Consider the following 24,788-nt stretch of genomic DNA (forward strand, 5'->3'; position numbering starts at 1 on the left):
TGTTTCCTAAATAAATTATGAGAATCATGAGATTGCTAAGCAAATATAGGTAACTAATACAAAAAGAAGCAGGGGATATATTTTATTAATTTACATATTCAAATATTGATTTCTGGGATGACAATGATAAAGAAATTAGATATGGCTTTTTATGATCTAATTGAAAAGAAAGATGAAATAGTCACCCAAACATGATATAGGTACAAATGTGCTGCACTTTATAAGGGAAAAACACAAGGTCCTGTCAGAACATACACAGAAAAATCTATCTTGGCATTAAAGATACAAGAAAGTTTCCTTGAGAAACCAGGAGGGAATAAGAGTAGTCATCTCAGCCTTGAGGCAGGGGTGAGGAGCAGCAGAGAGAAGAGTCAGTGCAGAGGAGGCCAGAATGAGGTCTTGGAAAGGAAAGGAAGGAGGTAAGAAAAATATCAGAGCATTCTAAACTTTTGAGGATTCTGGACATTGTCCTTAAAACATGGGAAACCATGGAAGCGTTTTTAAGCACCAGATTACAAGGTTTCCGTTTTCCAGACATCACAACTGGTTGCGTGGACAGTGGACTGGAAGGGACTTAGAACGAACACAGGAACTTCAGGTAAGGCTCACGGTAAGGCTGTGCTGAGCTCAGACTAGAGTGGGAGCTGGAGAGAGGAAGAGAATCTAAGGATTTGAGATTATTTCAGAACCATCGTTTAGTCTTGGCTCTGAGAAAGGAATGCTTTCAGAGGGAGGTGGGAAGGATTGATTTCAGGGTTCTGGCATGGACAAATTATGTGCCTGGTGGGGAAGAGGAGGAGTTACGTTAGTGTAATTTTGATATATTTAAATGGAAATATGAAGTAAACCCTTGAATGTGCAGAGCTAGAGATGGAAGAGAAATCAAGGTTGGGTTATAAGTGCATCAGTTTTGGCAAAAGGATGTTATATTTTCATCTCCATGGAGTAGTTAAGATTGTATGGGGAAGGAGGGTCAAGAGTGAGCAACAGGGAGGAGAGAATGAAGTGTGAGGAACAGCAACCTTTAAACACATTCACGGTGGAGTCACAATTAGTGTGTTTCACTGCCAGGTGGTTTGAACCACTGGTAGCACATGCACAGCTGTCCTATCCGGCAGCTTTTTATTAATTTTATTAGTAAAATGACTGATACAAGTGATTAGATTCTTTGGTACCACCAGTGGTACAAGCCAGCAGAGGGAGCTATCATGCATGTACCACACAGGTGATTCAAACTGGCAGGAACAGGCAAAAGCTGGGACAAGAGAAGAGGACAGGGTGACAAGAAAGGAGCATCAGAGAAGAGAGATGAAGATACAGAAGGATTCAGGAGGGAAGGAGCTGTCAGCTTACCTTGAGTTCTTATGACACTGCTAATGGAGGATGGGGAAGGAAGAGCTCAACCGAGCATTTTTGGTGTGGTAACTACTGTCAGCGCTGTGAATTGAAAAGTACACCTTGTAGTTAGCGACAGGGAGAACTTACAAATCTGTTTTGGCCCAGCACCAGGGCTGAAGCCCAGACAGGAATGGGTTGAAGACTTAAACCAACCTCTGGATTATTAAAATTGAGTTTTAGTGATATTTTTATTTATTTGAACATAAGTAGTGGGAAGCCATTTTAAGTATTATGAAGCTTTTCTGGGGCGAGATGGAGTTGAAAAGAATGACTGTAATTGAGAGGTCTAATAAATAGTTTGTATAAAGATGGGATTTTTAAAAAAATCTTCAAAATTAAGTTATATATGGTATTACTATGGTATTGCTGAAGCTCACCCTTTTACTTGTATATTTATTTCCCTGTAGCTAAGAATTCTTTCTTAGGTACCATGTAAGCCCATTCATGAAAAATTATTTTTCAAATTTTTCTTGACACAGTGACTTGGAAACTAACTACTGTCTCTAGAGTTGGAACTCAGGTTGTAGGAAAATATAATGCAGTGTCACATAAGTACTTGGGAAGTGACACCTATCAATCTAATTTAAAAGAATATTTGAATCAAAAAGTCTTTGAACCATGTGTTAGGTTGACAAAGGAACTACCTTTATCTGAAGCTATGACTGAGCATTGTAATGAGCAGCAGTCAAAAAATTCAAAGTTATTATTTTGACAGTAACTGAATGCATTTTTCTTGCCTGTCTAGATGCAGCCTTTTATTGCCAAGTAAGCTGCTGAACTGGTGGATTCATAGCTATTATTTGCATAAGAAGTTTGAACCACCATGGGAAAAATGATTTTGAATTTCTTGCTTCCATTTGTTTACTTTCTGCACAATATTAGTGTTTTCATGGGAGGAATTTTTGTTGCATTGGGTTTTCCTAATTTTAATACAGTGTAAATAAACTAGGAAATATATTTTGGACAACTGTACACATAAGTCAAAGGAGATAAATATGGAAGAGGATGGAAAGAAAGTCTCAAAATAGGAAGAAAAGCTCTGAAACCTCTGACCTTATCTCCAGTTGAACCTAGAGAACCATAGATGGGATATTGGGCAAGATAGTCTGATCTTGGGCAGAGCACTGGTTTGCAAAATGGTTTGCATGTTACAATATGCAAATTCGTGGACCTGACTTTTGGATATAACAATCCACTTAGTCCAGGGTTTGTCCAGAGAATCTTATTTTTTTTATAAAGTGCTCTATGTGATTTTTGATATACAGTTAGGTTTGTGAGCCTTTGGCTAATAAAATTGAAACTCTCTGAAAAAGAAACAAAACAGGTAAGAAAATTAGAATTTATGGAGATTCTATTATGAGCTGAACAATTTTACATATTTTATCTCATTTATTCCTTAACACCATCTTGTAAGGTATATCATTTTATTCCACTTTTAACCCAAGATTAAAAAAGGTTTACAGAACTTGAAAGGTCATGCAGCTACTGGGAGACAGAACCTTTATTTGCATTCAGGTCATTTGATATGCTCTGTTAGAATCTTGTGAGAGTCTGAAAAATGCAATATGATGGAATTCTCGTTGCACCATCATCTTGTCTCTTCTTGCCATGTACCTATTGTCAGAGGTGAGCTTTCTTATTTGTCTTTAAAGAATATACATGTGGTAGCTGAATGGAGAGGACTGATGTTTTGAGAGAACTGAAGTCAGATGCACTTGGATCAACTTATGTCTTCAAAGGTCTACAGTGAACATGGCATGTTGTGACCAGAGTTGCATCTCTCAAAGGTCTATGCTAACAAGTTCATTGTTCACTGAATGAAAAGATACCATTCACTGCACGTAAAGAAATAAGACCTGGTGGGGCCCCACAAAGAAAAGGCCAGAGTCTTGAGTGGACATAACATGCTTCTTAAGGGTGAGGGCTGGGTTGCTATCTATTTCTGTCACTTGTGACCCTGGGAGCATTGCCTGATGTTTCTAAACTTTATTTTCATTTTCCTGTTTGTAAATTGAAAGTACTAAGTCTGCCCTTGAGACAAGTGCATGCCAGCTGAGATAATGTATGTAGAACACCTCAGTCAGAGTAAGGGCCCTAATATTATTATTAGGGAGAGGCAGGGGTAGCTATAGGAGAGGCCAAACCCTAGCAGCCAGGGTACAGTGGGGCTAGGTGTATGGAAAAATTTATCATCAGAGGCAGAAACAAAGATAGACCTCACTCTTTGATGGCTTTGCTTGCTGAGGAACCAGGGGGTTCTCCTAATCGTTGTGTGCCTGAGGTCCTCCTCTGAGTGTGGTTTGCAGAGCTTTAGCACTGTATGGACTTGGTGCTCATCAAGGCTGCAAATTCCTGAGTCCTCTTCAGACCCAGACCCAGGGATTTCCAGGCATTTCTAGTGTTCCCTGAAGTTTGAGAAGTGGTAATAGGTTGGTTTCCTTGGTGTGGATCACTTTGGGAGAAGATGCCTGGTCTGAGAGGAGCGTTTGTCCAGGCTCAGCCATGCGGATCCTTTCTTCAGAGCACAGTCTAGCAGCAGCAGTTGAAAAGATACTGAGAAGAGAGAGAGGAGAGGGAGAGGGAAAGAGAGAATCTTTGCTAAAAATGTTAACATGCCCTTTCCCAATGGGTTCTGGAACATGAATGAACAATAATGAAGCACCCAGCAAGAATTTTCCTCAAACGAGCATCAGCCTGAGAGGGACTGTGATGCTGGGAAGGGTTTGAGGGAATGTGGACTGAAGCCCCCACAGGGAGGACAGAGGAGCTGAGCCTCAGTAGCAGCAGACCAGGGCAGGTACCCTTGCGGAGGAAAGTCAGAATAGACCTGGTCCAGGGTGATCTCAAGGGAATCATCCAACATACAGACACAGACTCATACACGAGAAAAACCCAATCTGCTGGGTTTAACTTTTATTTTGGGGGGAGTTCAATGTGTGTTTGTTTGTTTGTTTTACTAGTTGCTCAAACCGTTTGGGGTCAGGGCTATGGGAGGATTTCCCACCTTGCTGTGTTTTCTATGAAACTAGCGTGAAAACAGAGTTTCTGCATTTAGAATATCGTATAGGAATTGAGCAAGATGAAAAGCAACCTTTTTGTAGCTACAAGGAAAAGAAAATGGTATACTGTTGCTTTCTATCTTTTCTGCATTCATGATCTAAGTTTATTTAGTATACTTGCTCTTTGCTAGGCCCTGTATCTGTTATCTTGCTAAATCCTGATAATAAACAAGAGTTTGTCATGCTTATACCCACTTAGAGATTGAAACTCTTCCAGAAAAGTTGTGGAATTTTCCTAAGACACACAGCTCAGTGAATAGTGAAGCTGAGATTCAGAACCAAATTAGGCTTGTTACAAAGTAGGAACAAGGTACCCCTATGTACCAAATGCAGGTTCTCTCTACCTGATTCCTAGAAAAAAAAATGCAACACATATGATAACCATTTGAATGCAATAATAAAAGTAACAGTGTTTCCTCCTTGCCCTTCTTAATTCAGTAAGTACTATTTACTGTTCCTGTTATGCTATAGTTGGTTGATGTTTTATGAGATATGGAGAAGTATGATTAATTTACAATCCTTTTGTAAAGGATTTTGGAGAGAAGAATAGAATTCTTGGGCAGAGTGAAACCACCACATCCCACAGGTGTTTAAAGGAGATAGCAATTCTGCCTGGCACACCAGGGGTGTCTCTAGGGGGAGTGGAATTTGAGACAACACTTTTGGAATAGGACTGTCTTTCATTTTATGTTTGCAGAATGTGTTAAAACTATTTGCAAAAGTGTGTTGTGAGTTGGAAAAATAATTACAACAAAGAGAGTCTTATTAATACTAGATATTTGTCCCTTCTTTGTATAACTTATCCTAACATAAGCTCGCCTACCACTAGAGATACAAAAACTCTCACAAAGAAACCCCACCAAATGGAGGGGATTATTTATTACTGAATTTTTTCTGGAGAGAGAAATTTATATCAACCATTTTTCTTAGAAAAATGGAATTTGTTTTAGTGAGAGAAAATAACACCTTGACTTAAATTCTGTTAATAGAAGCATCCTCTTGTTTTTATCTTGAGGGAAGTTTTTGTTTTTTTCTATTACTGCAATGACATAGTCATTTTCTATGATGTTATTTGGCCATCATTTATTCTTTTAAAATCATATTTCTGGTCTCATTTATAAATGTGCTTGCATTTTTATTATTAACATTTAATAGTGGCCACCCATTAAAACTGTTGCAGTCCCTAAGTATATTATAAATTTAACTGACATGTTATTGCTTTTGGATTAGAAGCTGAAAAGTAATTAAAATTCTTGTTATTGTTGTAATGCTATTATTATGATGATGCAGTATTTCCCCAAATAGTTTATATAATTTGATCCTTTTCTTCATTTGTATGTCTCTTTATTTACTGGACAGGATTTTTAATAGTCATATTTAAAAGAAATAAACTCTTAGGGCTGTTGAGAAATCCTTTTACAATGCCATATTAATCTATTTAGCTCTCAGGCGTTTATTAGCAGATCAAAGGAATTTCCTGGCCACTCCCACAGGTCTGACTGACTTTTATCTGTTTTAATGAAGATTCCTCAGCTTACCAGGGGCTGGTCCAGGCCCTGAGTAGATTAGTCCCCAATCAAATCTCGGCAGAGAAGAACCAACAAACTACACATATTTTTAAATCTTTAATTTTATATGTTAGTAAGTACCTGTTAAAGTAGTTCTTGCAATGTGAGGAGAAACTTAGGTCTGTATAGCCTACATGATGTTTGTTCTGATGCTGATGTCATTCATTTCAAATGGATCTACAACACTTTGTGGATGTATAGGAATGAAGCAAATTAATCTCTAACCAATAATCCCAACAAGCAATACATTCACTTTATCATTGATTTCCACTGATAGTTTTATAGCATGCGGCTTTATAAAAAGTCATTAAATGGTATGTCTTGACCTTTTCTACTCAATGTCTTACGGATGGCCATGATTTAAAATTCTCAACAACAAAATGTTAAAGGTCAGTGAAACAAGTCTTTGGCATAGTACAACTTTCTATCTTTATATTCACAGTCATTTATGGAATAAATATGCTTTGAGCACATATTATGAGCCAAACCCTGTGCTAGACCTACGGATATGGTTCTGAACAGGGAACTTGCCCTTATAGTGCATATTCACATTATAATCTGTCAGCCTGTCAGGCTCTTAACACTTTCACCATGGGGGCATAATTCATATGTCTTGCTGCCAGGTGGCTTGAACCACCCATAGTACTTGCTTGATATCCCATGCATGATTGTACCACTTGTTCCACTGCTATCACCAGTGGTACAAGCCACTCAATGAGACAATCACACATGTACCGCTGGTGGTACAAGCCGGCGGGAATGTGATAAAGGCCTTCTTTTTAAATTTAATCTGAGTTCCTGTCTTTTCCAACTACACAATGAGAATTGGGGAAGATAAAGAACAATAAAAGCATACCTTACTACAGCAAAATGATTTTCCATTGCAGCACATTGGTTGGCATTTCCAAGATAAATAGATCCATAAAGTTAAGTTGTGAAGTTAGTGGATAGGAGCAGGTAACTTGTGCAGGTAGGGAGGGTTTCAGATTTCAGAGCATTGAGTGATCAAGGATACTAAGTAATATTTAAATACTTTTCTCCACAAATTTTAAATTTAAAAAATCCATATAAGTTTTTAATATACAGTTAACTGAAAATAAACTGTCCTTTAAAAAATATCATTTGTCTTCATGAAGGAAGGACTACTGAAAATGAAATGAGAAAGCTATCTAGCTTTAACCCTTGTAGTTTCTACCACTGTTTTGAAAAGATGAAAAAAACATTGATAACTTTGTATTTTCAGTGCCTACCAGTTCCACATAGTTCTACTGCATTTCTGAGTTTTGCTTTCGTCAATTTCCAGCTCTAAGTTGGTCTAAAAACGTCTGAGTGCCTCCCATGTTTCAAAGCTGGTGCATGTGAGATAGATGCAGTAGTCCTATCAATTTTGTTTTAGGTGCTAATAAAGCCTCATATGTGTCTCATGGTATAGGATAAATGTGGGCAAAAATCTTCCATGGTTACATTTCATCATCACCACTGAGATGGAATGGATTTGTGAGTGTTAGAAGTATTTATAGATCTGATAGGCAAAACGTATCAGAAATGTATTGGGATATGGGAGTAGTAAATACAAGAATTCTTTGGATTCTGCTTCTCTTTATCTTCCTCACATGTTCCTCCCCATGATAGGAGAGTTGGTCACATGATTGATATAGCTCACTGAGCCTTCTTTCCCTGCCTGTGGCCAAGCATGGAAGGGCTTGTGTTCCCAGGGATGGGTGGACATACTCTCTGCCCACTGTGCACAGCAGGCTCTTTTGTCTTCCCTTCTTCCTGTATAGATAGGACTCCCAGGCAATACTTAGGAGACTGTGTGTGCTCCCTGTGCCAGCGCCATTAAACTGGCTTGGTGGAAGGATTGTTGGTCTGTTCAGAGAACCAGAATAAATTGAATTGGAAAAGTAGGAAACCTCATTTATTGCTTGTAGCTAAACATTATGTTTGAAAATTGCCAGATATTCAGAGCTTCTTCACCTACTTATGGGAATAATGCCGGTTGTTTTTCTCAGGTATTTCAGCTTGTGTCTAGATGTCCTCCCAAAGCCTCATTTGGTCATAGGTGGGGCTTTTTCAGAGGTGGCTAGATCTAGAGCATGTCAACCTGGGATTAAGGGTGTGTGGTTACTAAATTAGTCCACTGATTGATTTGGCATAGTTCTAGGTAGCATTAAGGGTACCCCACACTGGGTGTGAGTGCCTCTTGCCCTAAGGGTAGGTAGCCTGAATAAGCTATAAGGGACAGAAGGAGGGTCCTTGCTTGTTGTTCATTATTTGTCTCTTACTTGCTCCCTTATGCCTACCATGAACTATTTCTCCTCTATGATGCCCCTCTGCAATGCCATCCTCCCTTGGAGCCAGTCAACTATGAACTGAAGCTTCTACAAACTGTGAGCCAAATAAGCCTTTCCTCCTTTAACTTTGAGTGTCTGGTGTTCTGTATCAGCAACAAGATAAGTAACTAAGACAGCAGGGAACCACAGAGAGGAATGGAGGTGAAAAAGAGAGAGAAAGAGAGGGAGAGAGACAGAGACAAAGACAGAGGCACAGAGAGCAAGAGAGAAGAATCTCATACCGCCAGACCTCCTGTACTGTCCATGGAGGATCTAGAATTCTTATCTTCAGTGTTTGTTGGGTACCCATGATGCATTTACCTGGGGATGATGGCGTCTATGTACTTTACTTTCCTACTTAGGTTATGAGTAGGTGATGAAAGTCATCCTTCTGTGGGCAATGCATACCACCTAAAAGTATTTGAGGGCTGAGGATGTAGCTTAGTGGTAGAGTACTTGCTTCCCCCATGTGAGGCCCTGGTTCAATCCCCCAGCACTGAAAAACATTTACATAAAGCATGACTTACTGCACTTGTATTCTTTTTCACATGTGAAAGTCTTTTATATAACATTATGCAGAATTAGGAATGAGGCTTTAGTGGAGCACAGGGTAGAATTATATGCAGTCAAAAGGCAGGTGTGTAGGTTATACCAGGATTTTGAGTAGGTAAGGGACTCTCCCAAGAATTAGTTGCTTCCCTCTCATTCTTCAATTTCTTTCCATTTCTTAGAGTTGAAAATTAGAAAGAGGGTGCTGCAGGTTGAGATTATGAGGGAAAAAATGGGAAAGTAAAAACAGTAGATAAATATACTTAGTTTTATTTCATCCACACTTCAAGCTCTGATTAGGAGAGTACAGCTTTGCCCTATCAATGATTAGTAGGATTCTTCGGCTAATTAGCTAGCAGAAGAGAGACAAAGAGAATACTCTTTTTTCTGTATTGCAGACATTTATCATTTTGTTTGTCTAGTTACTACTATCTCACTCTCTATATTCCAGCTTCATAGTACCCTTTTTTCTTTAGGAGAGACTGGCAGGCACCAGTAAGTTTCCTTAGAGTCAAGACATCTCACAACTGAGGATTCTTAGTAAAGGAATAAGCCATCAATCAACTACTTATACCTTTCCAATCCAAAATTTGTTGCATTTCTTTAAAGACAGAATGACTTAGATGAGTTTTGTAGGGATTAACTGGGTAGAAGAAAGCAGGAAGTACCCAGTACTGAGTGAAATAAAGTACTGAGTGAAATAAAAAGGTTGAAGACGTGAGAGGGAGATATATCAAGACTTCTGAGAAGTTGCCTGGGAACTTATTCAGGGTCCAGGGGAGGGATTATTCTACTAGGTCACTCAGAGTTCTTGCAACAGTCTTCATTATCTGGTTCTGTAATTTTTCTTTAACCTCCTGAAAGAGTAGTTACTAAATCTTATACTTTAATCCTAGGTAACATTATAATGAGAAAAACAAAACACCTGTTTTTCTAGATTTTTTTTTTTGTATCAAGTGGTAAAACCTCAAAGGAGGCTGGAATGGTGTGAGAAGGGTATGTTGGTTGATATTCAAAACCAGGTTTCACAGTCACTTTTTTTTTCCAGAGGAAGAAAGAACAAGGCACAACCAAGTGGCAGAACTCATTTAGATTATGAGTTAATTGAGGTCATGGGTTCTGTGCTTGGCAATATGTTGGGTACAGTGACATAAAAAACATGGTTGGTAGCCAATCAGTTAGAGTCTAGGTGAGGAAGTGTCTGGGTCTGGGAAGGAACTACAGCTCAGTATTAATTTTGGCAAAATATCAGGTGACCAGGTGATAGATAAACCATTGAAGTATTCAGAGGAAATAGAGCTCAGTAACACCTGGAAAGGTCAAAAAAGTTTTTTAGGGGGCTGAGATTTGAGATGGACCTTAAGGGCTAAATGGGGCAGATGTACATAAACAGATGTGAGTGTGGCACACTGTGTTGGGTGCATTAATGTCTACAGTGGTTCTGACTCTCAAATTATGGAAGAAAGCTCTATTATCTTAATTTTATAATAAAAAGCCCCACAGGCTCAGAAAAAATAAATATAGGATCCCAAATCTCTCACCATTCGTAGTAAAGGTGAGAGGTGGATTTTATTTTTTTATTATTTTTTTTGACAAATTTAATTAAAGATACACCTTCAGTGATCAAAACTAAACAATAAAAATTTTTAATGTTCGTTTCAGATTAAATTTTGAGGGCTGGGGATTTACCACAGTGGTTCCAGCACCTGCCTCACAAGCGCAAGGTCCTGTGTTAGATCCCCAGTACCAGAAAAAAAGAAAGAAAGAAAGAAAGAAAGAAAGAAAGAAAGAAAGAAAGAAAAATACTATCAGATTAAATTTTGAAGTGGATTCTGAGATATTCTAAGGGAGTGGAGTGGAATGAAAGGTCAATAGGATGAGCACAAATATCAACTTTAGATACCATGCAAAAGATAAACTGCTGAAATTCTTTATAAAATTAATAGCTTTTTAAAATAAAGAATAAAGGTCTACATACATACTGTCTATGAAATACGGAGCAGAATAAAATCTTGAAGATGTTAAAAGCAACATATTCCATATAATAATTTAGGGAAGTTATTTTTTCTGTTAAAATATTTTTTCAATTTTGACTTGCCAAATTTTAAATTCTTTTCCTAAAAACAAAGATGAATTTATGAAAGTGAATTTTCCCAGTTTCATCTCCAACATACATACCCTAGTGGTGGTAGATACAGGGCACAGAAATAAAAGGCAGAGTCATGAAGGACACCAGTAAGTCTGTATTTATAATACAGGGGAATAAAGACAAAGATATGTAGAGCATAACTGCCTCACTGGGTATGAAGGATCTTCAAAGAGGGACAATCATGTTAAAGTGAATTATAATCAAATCAAATGAAATTTGGTTGTACATGGAAGTTGCCAATATCTTTAAAGGAAATATGAAAATCATGCTGCAGTATACTAGACTAGGTGTCCGAGGTGCCGCGGGCCCCAGTGTCCTACTGTTTGCAGGGCAAAAGAGTTAAGAGCAACCAAAAGCAGAGAAAGGCTTCAGATGGCCATGAAAGAGACATAGTTCTCAAGGATTTGGGGACTAAAGTTTGAGGAAGAACTCAATGATTTAGAAAAAACCCTTTTAGTAATTTGTACCATGGGTATTGGCTAAGAAAATAAGATGCTAGTAGTGAAAATTAGGTGATATGTTAACTAATGTTTACCAATATTACTAGCATGTAATACACACATAAAATAGTTACTTGGAAGCTACTTTTTATTTTTCTGCAACAGAACAATATTTTGCTGTAAAACATGTCAGCTACACATAGGAATTTTATTGTACTAGAAAATAACTCCTTTTGGTTAACTTTATTCTTGGCCTCAGAGCTTTTTGTTTTGATTTAATTCATAATTTGACAAAATTATTTTGGGTGCTATGATAGTGGCTAGTTTCACTGACCTAAACAGAATTTAGAGAAAAGAGAGTCAAACCTGTCATTTATTTTGGTTCAATTCAAAATAGCTCTATATAGAGGGGTGGATTTTAAACCTAGGCCTTCTACCTCCAGATCCATCTTCTTGCTTGCTGTATGGTACCCTGTGCAAGGAAGTGGTCTTGGAGCAAGAAAACAAACATTTTGCACTCAAGATGGAAACCAGATCATTTTGGTGAGGTACAGGTCATTTGGGAAAAAAATGGGTAATGAATTTGGAATGGCATCCAGAGCAAGAGCAGAGAATAAAGGGGCCGTTAAGGGAATTCTAGGCAGAGTGGGCTCTACCAAACCATTTTAGGTCCTGCCCAGATGGAAGAACTATGGAAGGGATGATCTTATAAACATGGCAGAAAGGGTTACTTAACTTGTAGGTTTTTCTACTTGATTACCTGCATCTGAAAATCAATAATGAGTATAGTCTGCTTTATTGAATTTTTCTTTTAACCATAGGCTTTCTTTGTTAACCTTTTTAATTCTTATGGTTTTGTTTTGTTACATTGGGTTCATCCTGGATGCTGTATCAATGAGGTGGTGTGATATGACCCAGGGCACCCATCTGTTTAATTTTGCTAATTTTCTTCATTTTCAAATGAATTTTCTTTGCTGCAGAAGTAGCACCAGAGCATGAATACCACTGAAAGGAATTTCATTTACACCTCTAGTGCTATCTTTGGGGCCCCCTGGATAATTTTCTTATCGTCTTGTTGCCATTTGTGAATGCAGCCATGTTGTTTGCAATTGAAATATAGTTTTTAAATGTGCCTCCTACTGTGGTTTTATAGAAGGAGTGCCTCTTCTCCTGGAAAATAAAACACCATTGATTGAACCAAGGGCCCTTCCAAAGGACTTTAATTACTGAATTAATTGCAAACTTCAGGACAAATCAAGGTCCAGTAGCAACAAACTGTTGAACAAGTGCCTGCATTGTTGTAAAGACAGTGGTAAAGCCTTTTGGATGTAAGTGGCTGGAATTGAGAGGAGTGGGTTTGGGGGAGACATCACCTTCTTGAGGCTGCAGGCTTTGCATTAAAGAGAAATCCATTTACCTTTTTGTTTGTGGTTTCTGGGAAACCTCTAAGAACTACTCCTTGAAGGCCTCCCAGTTTCTTAGAGGAGAGTTGGAAGGTGGTCTAAGTGTTGTAGATTAGAACTTTTCTGGGAAATAGATGGCTGGAGATAAACAAATGTTCTTGGTATAGTCCTTCAATAGGTTGATCTTTAAAATGCTGAATTTTAATTAGGAAGGAAGGACAGAAAGAGGAGAAAGTTGAGTGTTTCTCTTCTCTGGCAGAAAACTCACTGAAATGTTTTCTTCTCACTCACTCACTTTGGTGGTTATCTATTGGGTAAATTACCCCAGTGTTAGTAAAGGTCTGGGAAGTACTAGAAGTTTCTTTTCCAGGGAAAATAACTCCTTAAGTATTGAGGAGACTAGATGGAATGAGTTCTCCATTCAGAATGGTGTTTTCTATCTCACAACCTTTAATAGGACATTACCACGTGTCATTTTTGGCGGGACTAAGGGTAGATTTCAGATGCTAATATGAAACTGGTGGTCACACGTGTTTTCCTGATTTATGGTATTTTAGAATTTATTATGTTCCGAACAGTGTTCTGCAACTTTAGGCTTAGCAGCTCACTTAGTTCTCACAATAATCTTTAGGAGGTAGGGGATTCTGTAAGCCTATTTGACAGATGAGAAAAACTGGGCCCGACAGAGTCCATGGTAGACAGAGTAGGTTGTTTGGCTCCATTGTCTATGTAGTATAACTGAGTACTCTAGAAGACAGACATTCATCTCATTTAATATCACCTTGTATATTTATTGAAAGTGATGATTATTCTCATCTCCCACCAAAGATGAATCTCTTGTTCTATCCTATCCAATCCATCCATATGTCCATCTACCTATCTATCTATCAAAGAAATGTGGATTTAATGAACTTCTAGGTACAAGATTAGGCATTAGATATGAGAAAAGACCCTGTATCTATATTTGAGAATTTTTTCAATCTAGTATAAAGACAGGTAAGCAAATAGGGTAGCAGAGGGCAGAGCATTTAGCCCAGACTTGGGAGGACTCATTTATCAATTCATCACTTTAAAAAGGATAGTGGCATCAGTATATGCTAGGCCCTGTAGACAACTAGGCAGTGCCTCCCATCCTCCCATCCTTATAGTCTGGTTAGGGGCGATGGATAAATAAGGAATATGTTGGCTTTTAGAGTGTTAATTGCCATGATTATGTTCAAGCATCAGCAGGGGTTTAGCATTTGTAAATGCAAGGTACAAGGTAGGTTGTGAAGATCCCAGGAGAGGTAATGACTGTTCAGGGAACTTCCTAAAGATTTAGCGTAGCTGAAGAGTCCAGGGTAAGCAGATCAGAGATAAGTGGTGAGGGTTGGAGGGGTCATTTTAGGGACCTTAGAGACACTGAAGAATGATTCTTTTTACCCAGAATGAAGGGTTCTGTTTCCTCTAAACTCTCAGGTTACTTTAATTGAAAAGTAGAAAAGGAGGACTGAAAAGTAACAGCAGTGATAGATAAGATTTTGCAGAATTCAAAATAGTGGAAATCACCGCTTTAATTTTTAGCCAGTAGCTACTGGCTTTCTTACTAGAGGCAGGCTGAAGAAGAGAGATCAGTCTCTGTGAGTATTTCTGTGTGTTAGTTTAGCAACAAAGGTGTTTTTAGAAAGGAAAGAGTGGAGTTAAAATTGATGTCCCTCAAGTTAATTTCTTATTTTTCTATTGGGAGATCACATTTCAAATTTATAATATAGAACAATGAGTCTTAGAGGAATTGTGAGTGGATATTTTAGATTTCTCTATATGTGAGCGATAAGAAATTACAAAACTACCAGATTTTATCCTTTTTAGAAGTAAAAAGAGTGTGGAGGAATTGGATAATGGGTTGTGAAATCTCTTATTCTTGCATCATTGGTTTAGACAGATCCCAGATTTGCAGTAAGCAAAATTTATTTCAATTTTGTGATTTTGTGTCTGCTCAGTGGCTAAAATGAAGTGAGTTAATAGATGCAGTTTTGCTTTTCCTGAAGGAGTGTCTTAGTCCTTAATCCCTAAAACTGACTTTTCTTAGATCTCCCCAGATATCTTTCCAGTATGGATAGCCTAAGAGAGAGAGATACTGTCTCAGACTTTCTTGTTACTGTGTCAGAATGGACAGTGTACCAAGAATACTATTTAGATGTATGAATCTGATTCAAGCATATTGTGAAATTCAGTGAATAGGAAAGTACTGTATCTCCAATCAAAAACAGCTGATTAGAGAATCTTAAACTGGCTATTTGGAACTGCCTAAGTGCTGGAGGAAGGTATGGGGAGAGGTGAGGCCTGCCTTTCTGGCATACATCTCTGAAGTCCTTTCTGTGTTTTGTTTTGTGCTTCATATAAATAGTAGGTATAGTCATAGGGTATTGTGAAAAGTATCTGCTTTATACAACTTTATATACCTTTATTAAGCCCCAGGCATAAGATGTTGCACACCACAGGACGTAGTAATTGTTGAAGGACTGAATAATGATATTGGCATTGAACAGTTTGGCTGTTCCCTAGATAACAAATCTATATCGTTAAGGACTATAAAATGTGCATTATAGAAAGGAAATTTTTAGATATCGTATAGGTACAGATATAGAAAAATTCAAGACTCAGACATTTCTATGCATTTAACTCATTTTTTTCTATCACCCTCTCCAGACCAATTTCTAGCCAGCTGTCTGTGTCTCAAATTTTTTTTTGAAGTTTTTAAAAACTCCTTTGTTTTCTTTTCCCTTTTTTAAGATAAGAACTTAGTATGAAACAACCCATCTAGCATTGGGCACTTTTTCACTTTTCATGCTCCTGTGGTCTGCTTCCATTTAGTTTTGTTCATGGGCCCATTCTGTCCAATCCCTGTCCACTGCTAGGATGTAGGCCTTTCTTCTTTTTTTTTTCACTGCCCCGACCAGACTTTATCCCTTCAGTCAAAAAAACCATTAATAAATCTTTCATTGCCCTTAGCTCATTTTAAAATAAGTATCCCATTCCATTGTGTTCTCTATTCAGAAGATAGATATCAGAAGATAGTGACCAGGAAATGAGATCATTGACAGAAAAGTACTACTGAACAAGCTTAGAACTGTCATTCTTTTTTATTTTTATTTTTGTAGAAAATGTACCCTCAGACAGAGATGGGCAGAAAATGAAATCAAGAGTGAGCTTCATATGTGTGTCCACCAAATTTGACCCAGGTGGCATTGTGTCAGTGTATGTCTCTGGTCCTGGTAGTACTTGCTGGTAGAACTTGACCAGGGTGATGTGGGTAAGTGTCACAAAACCCAGAAAGTCTAGGGTCTTAAACTTCTCTTACTTCATCTTGAGTTTTGAAAGGTGTTTCCTACTATAACACTTTCCTTTCAACTTTACATGTGACTTCCTGGGGAAAAGCACATAATGAATCTCACTAACCTGTTCTTCAGTGAGAAAAGATAAGCCACTCAAAAAATATTTAGTTTTACTTGTGCTTAAAATGCCTTTATCCACACGCATTCTATTGTAGAAAAGAATCAGGTGGGTAAAGCAGACTTTCATCTGTCTGTCAGTCTCACTAGGGAGAAGAGAATTTTTATGAACATGCTTATGTTAGCACCTATGTGTTAAAAGGGTAGTTTCTAAAGGATGCACCTGTATTTGGGGGGCTTTACTTTTAGATTCAGTCTTATTAATTTGCTTGCTAACCCTCTTCCTGAAAAACAGAAGCAAACACAAGTCAAGGTTTTGTTCTAATTAGTAATCTTAGAAATAATGACATTTTGATAACTTAATTGAGAAGTCTTATGCATAACATTAAAGGAGGAAAGGAAACATTCTTGTGGAAGAGAAGTAAGAATTTCATGAATGGAGGAGTTTGTAGCCAACTATTCATTTTATAAGGATGAAAAACATTGTCAGTAGGAAAAAAAGATATGTACAGGAAGATGGCCTCTTTTTTTGTGGACTACACTAAGTAGCAGAAAAATAGCATTGTTCGCAAGACATATACTGGGTCTCTTACAATCTATCAGAAACAAACAAACAGATACCAGTATAAAGATGAAAGACAGAGAAAAAAGATTGAGGTTGTCAGTGTTGCGTACAAGGATGTATTGAATGTCTCTATTATAAGAAATCTCACTGTAATTACATTTCCTATCTATTAAAATTGCTCATCTTAAATTCTTTCCAGTTGTCAGGAAATTGTTTTCCATCAAGATATTTCCCTTTCCTATTAAATATCAGCACAGCAAAACTTACCAAAATTGGGTAGTGGTGTACAGATAATAATTCCTGCCTCAACAATACAATTATATCACTGCTTGGGAGCAGATTTTCTTTTTTCTCTTTCCACCATAAGAAAGTGTCAGATACCAGCCTGGTAGTAGATGAGCCATTAGATATAATATTCCAAGAAATGGGAAGTTCTGCTATCAGCATGAATTATTTATCTCATTTTTAAAAATGACATATTCATTCAACAAAGATGGAATGTAGATAATTTCCCTGAGGCTGTAAGTATGGTTCAGGCTGTAGACAAATGATTTATGTTAGGTAACAATCTGGACTGGTTTGAGCATTATGATTGTTATTCGGGTTGTGTTCAAGAGCTATACCCACTGGCTCATGTTTTGGGACCCATGTGTGAGAGAGTTGAGGCTGGATTACCATAAAAACATGACTGGTAGCACTGGAGATTTGTGTCTTCAGAGCAGATGATGACTTAATGCTCAGTGATTTCTAAGAATGCTGATTTTTTTTTTTGTCAAATAATTTAGTTGTTTTCTTGAAGAAAGTTTGTGGGGGAAAAGAGCAATAATTATACTGGACATAGCAACAAGGAAAAATAATTTAACTATTATGATGACTCAGTTGGCATCCTTAGGCATTTCGGTGCCCTGGATTAATTTTCCCAGGAGCAGAAAAAAATTCCTTTAAATGATTAAGGATTTTATCTTCATCAGTCTTTGAAGAGATATTTCCGAGATATATTGTTCATTCCACTGTGTCAGTAAATATGCTTCCGAATTTATAGGACTTGAGTCAGATTTTTTTTTTAATTTTTGATTTTAAAGAAATATTGAGAGACCTTGGAAAATAATATTACCATATTGGGCTGCAATGTTTTTATCGGCAATATATTAGGTTTACATTGGGACGTCAGCAGGGTCCTGTCTATCACTAATATTCTCCAAGTACAAGACTCAGGGATTTTTTTTTTTGCACCCGAGGCAGGGCTTTATCGGGGATGGAGCTGCCAGGCTGCCTCAAACAATGGCAAGAGAGAGCGAGACTAACTGGGGGGTGAGGGGGGGTGGTGCAGCGGGGCTGGAGGGGTTATCATGAGAGTCGAGCAAGGGATGCCAGGTGATTGGAAGGGGAGGATCACGTGGGTAGCAGGGTGAAGCAACAAGTTAGGTTTTGCTTCTCCAGTGGGGGTGGGTAGGTTTCACTTTTTCCTGAAGGGGCCCATTTCCATGAACCGGAACCATTTTAGGAAAGGAGTTAGTTTAGAATGCAGGACTGTTGTGGCCATTTTGTCTGGTAGAGAACTCTATCATTCCAGACTCTTGTTATTATGGAATAGGGGAGAAGGTCTGTTTCTCTGTAGCTGCTTCCTGCTGTCAAAGGGGTGTTGTTGCGTGGGGGCTTTAGACGGCCAAGGTGCGGTCTCATTAGGTGGAGCCAGCATCAGTAGTAAGGGGCTGGTAGCCAGCCATGAATGTCTGGTAAAGGTCCGCATGCCTTCCTGTGAGAAATTTTGAAAACAGCAAAACGGGGTTCAAAAAGCAGTATTATGCAGAGGATAGTGAGGGGGTCCCAGGAAGGGAAGAAGTCATGGAAGCTATTGGTCAAAGTATCCTGGCAGAGACTGTATCAACCACAAATGTGTTACACATTTTTTTAACCAATATCCACCATCTTAACAAGCGTGCCTTTCCTGTACTCGTTTTCCTAATGGGAGCCGGAGTTCTGGCGGGAATTGGCACTGGGGTGGCAGGAATCTCAACATCAACACACTTCTTTTACTCCCTATCCCACGAGCTAAATAAAGATATGGAAAAGGTAGGTAACTCTCTGGTCACCCTACAGTCCCAAATCAATTTGCTGGCAGCTGTGATACTCCAAAACAGATGATCTCTGGATATAATAACAGCAAAAAGAGAGGGAACATGCCTCCTATTAGGAGAAGAGTGTTGTTACTTTGTAAGCCAATCTGGCATTGTTGGAGACAAAGTAAAGGAGCTCAGGGAGTGCATAGAAAAACATAGAGGAGACCTAGACTGACTACAGTCTCTGCCAGGATACTTTGACCAAGACTCAGGTTTTAAATTTCAGTGGCACAAGAAACCCCAGGATGCTTGTTAAGAGTGTAAACACCCGGGCACTGTTCCCGTGGGTTTTAGCGGGGTATGAGCGAATCAGGAGAATTTCTATCACATATAAGCCCCCTTGGCCATTCCAGTGATCTCATTTTGAGAAGCACTGATTCTCTTCCCACCCTTGTGAAATAGATACTGTTTCCCTTGTTGAGGACAGGGTTCTAGAGAAGGTCATTGTTGCTTGCCCTCAGTGGTGTTAGGTTGTGTGGCTGATCAGACTCTAGCATCTGTGCTGTGATAGTCTCTACTTTGTATCCTTTCTTCAGTCATTTCTCCTGTCACTTTCTTAATATGAGCTGCTGAAGAAAACCAGATCACCAGGTTTATTAAATCAGGTACCCATAGTTGTACATACAATAAGTCAACAAGATCTAATTTCACCTAAGATGTGGGGGGAGGAGTTCCCATTTTCTCCTATAGTCTAAACTGCATACATTTAGCAGTGGCCACTGTAGTCCTAATTTGGAGATGTTTTTACTCTTTTTGTTGTGCTCCTTGTTGTCTTAATAAAATTTTCTAAAAATATAACACTAGGGTACATGCTGTGCTACAAATATCTTAACTTTCACTGGGAGATTTATAGTCAGAGTTGACCATGACTTGAAAAATTTTTTTTAAACATACCAGAAAATTTACCCTTAAAAAGTTACAGTTCAGTTACTTTTAGTGAAATCTGTAAAGTTACAGGGTTGTGTGCAACTATCACCATAATCTAATTTTAAACCATTTCCATAACCACCCAAAAGAAGCCTTGTACCTAATTGTAGAACTTTCATTCCCACCCTCAAACTTATTCAATCAGTAATTTACTTATCACAATAGATTTACCTTCTCTAATAATTTAATATAAATGGAATCATAGGGTATGTGATCTTGTGTATAATTTCTTTCACTTAGCATAATGATTTTTTAAGGGACATTCAGGTTGCATCTGTTATAAGATTGCTAAGGAATATTCTGTGGTGTGGATGTAGAGCATTTTTATTTACTAGTTAATGGATATTTAGATTGTTTCCACTTTTTGGCTATTATGACCAATGTAAGCAACTTTTGTGTGGACATATATTTTAATTTCACTTTAATGTTTACTAAGGAGTAGAATTGCTAGGTCATAGTTAAATCTGCATTTCCTAGTGACAGTTCTAAATGTCACAGTTCCCCCTTGAAATACACAAGTGTGTCAGGTTTTCTACATTCTTGTCAGGTAAAAGGGCTGAAAACCAAGACCAGACCAGGCCACAACAAGCCTTTATTAGGGGAATAGACCTGCCAGGCTGTCTCTGAACAAAGGAGAGACAAAAGCAATATGGCTAGGGCAGGGTGAGTCTTTTATAGAGACTGGGGTGGGGTTTGTAGGGGCTGAGGTGGGATTGAGTGAGGTAGTGACTAGGGAATGGAGGAGCTGGTGATGTCATTAGGTGGTAGGAGGAGAGAGAGTATTAGGTTACTTTCTAGGTGGGAACAGGGGCATGCTGGGAAGAAGGGTTTATTCTTTGGTGGGAGCAACCATCTTGGTGTGATGTCACACAGGGGAGGGGGCAAGGCATGATAGGAAGAGGGCAGCTACTATACATAATAGCTGCTGAGGTAGTGGGAGACCTATCAATTCTTACATTCTTTTTCTACATTTCTACATTCTTTGTAGAAAGCTTACATAAGCTTTCAACAAATATTATGGTAGGCCACAAACTGGATATATGATTTTCAACTGTCTTCTCTAAGTCTGAGACTTGTCTTTTTACTTCCTTAGTGGTGTCCTTTGAAATACGGTATTCTTTATTTCAATGAAACCAAGTTTATCATTTTTTGTTATTAATGTACTTTTGATGTTCTATGTAAATCATTGTTAAACCAGTGTCCTTTTTTTTTCGGTACCTGTGATCAAACTCAGGACTTTGGTCTTGTGAGGCAGTTGTGGTGCCCCTGAGCTAAATCCTCCGCACTATTTTCTTGAATCTTGGTCTGTGCTATCAGACAGTAAACGGGATTGTAGGTGTTGAATTTACTTTGTTCTGCTTTGAAGTAGCTTGTGCCTCCTCACTCCATTTTCAGAGCCCTGGGTTGTGGGACCCTTATCTGAGGCTTCTACAACTGGAAGCACAATTTTACCTTTTCTCAGATGTCAGGATAACAATTCACCATCAGCTGCATCTTCATAAAAAACAATAAAGTTGCTACCATCATGTTTTGTCATAAGAACATGCTGGTTGCTGTCTCTGCAAGCAGAGATCAGGCTTTACTGAGGCTGATAGACTTGCTACCACTTCTGCCCAACTCTTTTGAGTCTATCCATCTTTGCCTAAATCCTAAGTGGTTTGTATTCTTTCAGTTCTAGATTTTTCCCACTGAATTGACTTGCAAACTGTGATCAGGTTCTCCATTTAGGAATCCCCGGTTGCTGCTTGCAGATTTTGTTCTCTTGAACCTAGAGGACATCTCTTGTTTACAAATAAACACTGGGCATCATCATGCGTACAGTTAGTACCAGGTAAAATGTATTGTTCCTAAAAGTAGTAATAGAACCTTACAATTGAAAAAGTGAGCTATTGTTGACTGAAAATGTTCACAAATTTGATTGCAGTTAATCCTTACATGTCTATGAAGAATTATTCCTCTTTTGTGGAAGCAGAAAATGCCTTGTCACAAGTCATTTATTTCCAAATATAGGACTTATGACACCAAATTTGGCGTCTTTTCTAGAGCACCATGGTTCCTCTCCAAAGAAATAAAACTGAATTTTTGTAATTTTAAGAAAATGAAATATGCCATGTTATATTAGGTCTATGGCTAATCCGCAAGCAGTCATTTGCATTTTTAATAAAATCCATTATCAGTGGATCACTTTCTTAGGTTTATTTTCCTCTCAAGCTTCTATTTCAGACTGTACTGTTAAGTGTTTTGTTTCCTGTGGAAGAAATTCTAGATGTCAGATTGCAGTGGCTAAAATTTGTGGTGAGAACTTAGGGAGTAGACATTCTTTTGCCTCTAACTAGATCTTGTGTTCAAAGCAGGTCTTAAGTGTGTTAAGCTGTTTTATGTGCCTAAGAAGACTGCCTCCCCTTGGAAGAAAAGATACAAAAAGACTTCCATGTGATCATAGTTTGACCTCAGTTAGTTTATTGCTTTTTTTCTTTAACCATTCAACTTCCTTCACCAAGAAGTCCTCCTATCAGGGGCCCAAGAATCATTGTTTGTATGGCCTCTGACTTCCTCATTACATCACCAGTGGCTTAGAACATTTAGTGACCATTACCAGATAGTGAACCACTTAGCAGGCCCCTTGCTTTTTAGAGATGCAAATTTGGTTCCTGGTGCAGACTGCTTATTCAGAAATGCTAGGGGGCCAAGCCCAGAGATCCATGTTTGCTATGCCTTCCCAGGATTTTGATGGATGCCCACATTTACGAACTAGGGGTGCAGTTGCTAAGAGCAAGGATTCTGGGGTTGCCAGTCATGATTCAAATTTTAGTTATGCCATTCAGTAGCTATCATTTGTTGCCACTTGATTACCTAGACGATCTTTTTCAGAAGTTGCTTTCCTCTCTAATTTTTTATTCTGGAAATTTATAGAATAAAATAATTCTGCAGGAAATTGTGAAGAGTAAGGAATGTTCTGTAATAAAGTGCCTGGGGCCATGTCTGGCACCTGGTTGCCATTCCTGAATAGACATGTTCATAACTGATGAAACATTCACATCTTGACTTTACCTGCTCAGTGCTAGATAGCGTATCCTTCTATTGCTTATCCTTCGCAGCTTGGCATTGCACTACTCATTTCTAACCATGAATGTTTGCTGTGTGCTCCATTTTCAAAAGTGTGAAAGTGAGACTGAAATCTCTAGCATAACTGTGTTTAAAATTTTACTTAGGTTTTCCTTATGTTTTCTGCCATCACGCTAGTTTTCTAATTGGGCCAGAGCATCTCTTTTCATAGTAATTGAATATTTAATGCCTTGTTTAAGAATGTTGTGTGCAGGCATGTTGAAATTCTAAATAAACATTTCCTGCCCCCTGTGATTTGAAAGTGTTTCCTACACATTTACTTATTGGAAACTTAATCTCCAAATTTGCATACTGATCTTGTTTGGAAGAGGGATTTTTTGGAAGGTAATTAAAGTTAAATGAGATAATGTGGGTGGGGCCCATGATGAGATTGGTGGCACTGTAAGAAAAGGAAAAGAGATCTGAACTTTCACTCTCTTGCCTTCTCTTGATCAATGCAGCTCATGGTGTCATGATACACAAAAGGCCCTCACCAGATGTTGTTGTATTCCTTTGGAATTCCTGGCCTCCAGAATTATTAATTACCAAGTCTCAGATACTCTGTTGTAGCAACACAAAACAGAATGAGACACTGCCCAAATTTCTTTAGTATTTCAATAAAATTCAGATCTATCTCTCTAGCTATGGAGAGAGAGGGACGAAGAGAGAGGCACCTATGGATATAGAATCTATGGATACCAACATATATGTGGACAGGTTCTACAGTATATCTATGGCCTTTATCCTATAGGATTATGCTTACCTCATTGTCAGTCTAGGAATCCAAAATACAAATAAAGAGCAAAATAAAATATAGATAGTAGGAAGTAGGGAGATCTTTTTCAAATGGGAAGGAGAATAAGAGATGGAGGAAAGGGGGAAGAGAGGTTAAGGGAATGAAAGAAAAAGAACTGAAGGCAAAAAACAAATGGAAATAGAGCTTCTACAAATGGGAAGGAGACCAAGAGTTGGAAGGAGCAGGGAGGGAAAGGAGGAATAGAGAAGGAAAAAGGAATGAAGATGTGTTATGTATATGTACCAAGTCGCCACAATAAATGTAATTACTTACTGCCAACATGTACTAATAAAAAAGGAAATGTGAGGAGTGTACATTATGTTTTCAGCAAATCCATGATGAGTTTTAGGGTTACTGAATCTTTTTCAGCACTGCTGTCAGTCTTTTGACTATTTGACTCTTGATGTAAGTTTGTCTAAGAATTCATAAGTGTCTTCAAGGTCACCTAGAACTCCTGGTTGGGCACCGTCCCAGTCTGGCAATGTATTTCACTTTCATTTATCAGGCAGGCCTGGTACATCCCTTGCATCAGTCTTTCTCAGGCTTCACATATTTGGATTGCTTAGCTCAGAAGAAAATTTGTGTCCAAATATCCTCTTCCATAAATGTGTTAGCATTTTGATTGATTCTCTTTGCTATCTTTTATTTATCCATGTACTCATTTTTCTAAGTCCATCTGATTCTTTGGCTGGCTTTCTGCCAATGATAAATTTTAAAATATTACATTACAAATTTTTAAACTTGTACATTTATTTATATATTTAGCAACCTTTCAACTCTTCAAAATATTTTGACTTTCATGTAACCCTTCTAGCTCTTAGGGCAGCATTTAATAGTGCTTTGTTTTAACCTACTATAAAGGGTTCTATAGTCAAGCTGGCTTAAGAAAGGATATGTATTCTTCATACAAGCTTATTCTATGCTCCTCCTTATGTTACCCCTGAA

The 24,788-nt window shown here is 38.2% G+C and overlaps 1 protein-coding gene across 1 annotated transcript in view; it reads left to right on the plus strand.

Moving 5' to 3' along the window:
• LOC147826787 (uncharacterized) overlaps positions 1-18,215 on the plus strand; it is a 30,932-nt gene extending 12,717 nt beyond the window's left edge. The window contains exon 1 of the mRNA XM_087217255.1: positions 1-18,215. This exon is cut by the window's left edge and continues 12,717 nt beyond it. The gene's annotated coding sequence lies outside the window, so the exon portion shown is untranslated.
• The last annotated feature ends 6,573 nt before the right edge of the window (positions 18,216-24,788 follow it).

This window comes from Heterocephalus glaber, unplaced genomic scaffold (assembly GCF_053883595.1).
Source record: "Heterocephalus glaber isolate CG9 unplaced genomic scaffold, H.glaber_assembly_v1.0 deba00001461, whole genome shotgun sequence".
Taxonomy (NCBI): domain Eukaryota; kingdom Metazoa; phylum Chordata; class Mammalia; order Rodentia; family Bathyergidae; genus Heterocephalus; species Heterocephalus glaber.